Raw genomic sequence first — 3,910 nt, forward strand, 5'->3', positions numbered from 1 at the left:
AGCATACAGAGATTATCTACTGAGCTCATGCAAAAAACTGTGATAATCTGTGGAAGAGGGGGTTTGTGAGGTTCTTCCCATAAACCCTGGGAACTCAGGGCAAGTGCTGGGTTTGCTGGTGGCCCTGTGAAGGACATGAAATGCGCCCACCTTTATTTATATGAAAGCCTTTGTCTCTGTTGTTAGCTGGGGTCTTGGATGTGAATTGATTATTGATACCAATTTGGTATTTAGCTACTTAGAGATTACATTCCTAGCCACAGACCTGATAACCAAACTGCTGCTTAGGAAACCCCAGAAAAGAAATGTGTATAGGCCTACTGGAACTGGCAATGTTGTTGAGACAGTGGTTGTGTCTTTCCCTCTCACAAGGTTGTTTTCTGTTGTTGAAGTGTATCTATGTCAATGATGACACTAAAGAAATACAGAGATATGAAAAAGCCCCCATCTGCCTGCATAAATAACATTTCTGTCCATTTGTTTGCTTTCTTCCTTTTTTCAACTGTATTTTAAAAACCAAAAAGTCTAGGATAGGAAATTATTTTTCCACTGTATTACTTACTGAAGCCAGAGAATTAGAAGAACATGTAAGGTCATCCATTGAAAGCTCTGAGCTTTGGCTTAGTCCACCAGCTGTGGTAACCTCATTGTTTGCACATTTCATATATTCACTCTGATTATAATTATGGATGTTGTAAATAAATCATGGCAGTGCTAGCTAATAATCTAAGTAAATTATCAAATTTGAAGGCTAACTACACTGAATTATGCTTTTTCTTGTTTAGACAGCATGAACTAAATATTTTCTACCTGGTGGTTTACTTATTTAATTACTTATTTACTTATTTATTTGTATCTACCAGTTCTTGATAGGGAACTGCAAGGAGTGTATGGAAGAATTTTTGGTCTGAGAGGAGAAATATTTTTAGTAATAGGGTTCCAGTCATCTCTTTTTCTGTTCCCCAACTTTCTGCTTTGCATCTACAGGAAAGTAGCTGAGACAGGGAGTCTCTAGCATTTCTTGCTGTGGTTGCCACTGGGAAAATAGTCTTCCTTTTCCTGTCATCTTACAGGTATATTCTTACCAGCTATTAACGAATATGCCCAAAAGACAAATATAGCTGTAATTAGCAACCCCCGCTAGTCATGATGAGACTTGCTGTGTGTTGCACACCTGATCCACAAAGACACCATCTATGTTTTACACCTCCTCTCTGGAGACACCCACACGTCCCAAACAAAAACACAAATCAGGATCTCTGCGGGGCTTGGCAGACAGGCAGCCGGAGATCCCAAATTCCTTAGGAGCGATACCAGAGTCCCAGCAAAAAATACACCTCCAGCTCCTTCCTGCTCACTGCTTCATTCCAGCCCACAGGAGAAAGCCATTTGCTTCAGCTGAAGGAGAATAATTAAATAAGAACCAATTTATTTTAATGGTTAGGGGCCATAATGTCTGGTCCGTCTTTTTCCTGCTTCTTGTCAGGAGCTGGCTGGTTGAATGTATCTTCATAGGTGTCACTAGAAAGAAAAGCAGTCTTGGCACTAAAAGACCCTCTATTGTGTGGATGGGATTAATGAGATGCAGATAGCATGGTGGAGATGTAACTTACCATGCCTGAAAACTGACAGCAAGCCCAAGAGCAGCCTGGCATATCTTGGTAGATACCTTCAGGTATCTCCCCAGTCGAGTGGCCCTACTCCAGAAACCTCCTTCATCTCCCTCCCCCCACTCCCACGTTCACTCCAGTGTTATAAAATAAGTGTTTTGAGTTTTGACACCAAAGGAAGAAAAACCCCAACCAAATAAACAAACAAAACCAACAGAAATAACACAGCCAATTTATGGCAGTGTACTTGAATGGGAGGATGAATACCAAAATTTAACTTTTTTGATATTGCAATTTGTGGGAAAAGCTTCCCCTGGAGTTCTAATCTAGCACTTTGAAATAGCTTTTTCTAGTTAAAAGAAGTATTTCCCATATGCTTGACATATTGCTGCATAAAATGAAGGAATGCAGGAGGGGAAAAAAGTATGTTTACATACAAAACATACCCCACATGCATATTTATATTAAGAGAGAGAAAAATATTTTATTTATGTATGTATAATTTGACACTTATAACATTTTATGTAAATAAATGCCAAATGAAGAAGACTGTATGGAACATTAGAGAGCTATAATTCTTTGTTTCCATTTTTCAAATCTGGCTATGATTGCATACAAGTACCTCAAACAGAGAACATCTGGGTAGCTTGAAAGCAACTGAAGCATGGTTTTGCTGTAAGATAGACTCTTGCTGTAAAGTTACAGATTCAACATTTACTGCTGAAATTTTTGGTTCTGAGCAGCCTCAGACCAGGTTTATAATAAACATGGTAATTAAGAAGCACCAGTGGGGCCTTAATAAAATTAATATCTAAGGTCTAACAAAGTCTTTTATAAGTAGGGTACATTTTAACATACATATGCATTAAGACTATATCCTTGGAACTTTTCCAGGCAACTGCACTGCCACAGACAAAGCCTTCATCCAAGTTCACGTTTGACACTTTATACAATGGAATTTCTATTTTCCATCTCTTACCCCCAGATTTAGGACAATTTATCTCTGATTCTCTTTTGTTTCTAGGTTTCAAAGTGCAATTTCCTGCACAAACGAATATACTTATGATTCAGGTTGTCCACCCACCCACCCAGTTACCTGTCTCAGCTAGCCCAATTGCTGGAAGGAACATATAAAGCAAGTTCATAGCTTGATGCTGGAGTGATATAATCTTTGCTTAATCTACTTAGTGTTTAAAAATGTAAATGTTAGTAGCTATCTCAAATGAGAGCGCTGCTCTCATGTAAGTTGTATGCTCGAATGTGGCACAAAGCAGTAATTGTACTCTTCTGGGAGGCTAAAAGTCTCCTAGTGTCTGAGGCAAGGAAAATTGAAAGAGTCGTTTACATCTGGTAGGAGCAAAATGTCGCAACTGTATCTCAAACACTTACAATTTGGAGCTCTAAAACCCCAAGGGCATATTATGTGCTGTAACAATATAATTAAATTGGTTGTATCACACTAAAAAAAAAAAATCAATTTGAGCCTCCTTTTCCTGTCTCTTTTTTCACCTTAGAAAGAAATCCAGTACTTGAACGTGGAACATTAGCTCTTACTCAAAATTAATCATTTTAAGACACTAAAAAATTAGTATAATTGTTTGTAACATTGGTTTCAGCCTTTCTTTTTTCCCAACTGTTTCAATAGCTTTTCGGATATAAGGTTTGTCTCCTTCCTTGGGTTTAACTTCTTAAATCTGCAGTTTGCTTATGAAGAGCAAAAAGCAGCGGATGCTTGCTAAAGAACGGAAAGCAGCTCTGGGCTTTCTCAGTGCAGCCACAGGAGCCAGCAAGGAAAGTGCAGCCCTGGTGTTCTGACTGCCCACACTGCTTGCCACTGGTTCACTCCCTGGCTCTGCTTTGGGTGCTCCATACGGATCTTTCCCAGACAAACCTGATGTAGTGTGGTCAAGCACTAATTGGTGTGGACACGAGCCAGGCTACTTCATTTCAGTGGTCAAGACGCAGCCCTCCTTTCCTCCATGGGAGGATTTCTCAGCAAGCCAAGAGGTGCCAGAATTCAAACTTGGTTCTTTATCTTTCACAGATTTTTGTAAAAATGGATCCCCTCCTGCCATGATCTTCTCAAAGAGAGGAAAGAGATGTGCAGTAAGGGGGTGTGGTGTCTGTGTGTGTGCATGACTGCACGTGCACATCTCCCCCTCTCTTTGTTTAGACCTCTGGGCATTGCTCCCATGTAACCTTTGTTCTGCTTATGAGCCCTTCTGTTCTTATTTTGGCAACACACACAAATATTTACTCATGTTCATAAACAATCACCAATTCTATCTTTTCAGGTAAAA

The sequence above is a fragment of the Passer montanus genome, unplaced genomic scaffold, assembly GCF_014805655.1.
Source record: "Passer montanus isolate IOZ18808 unplaced genomic scaffold, ASM1480565v1 scaffold3, whole genome shotgun sequence".
Lineage (NCBI taxonomy): Eukaryota > Metazoa > Chordata > Aves > Passeriformes > Passeridae > Passer > Passer montanus.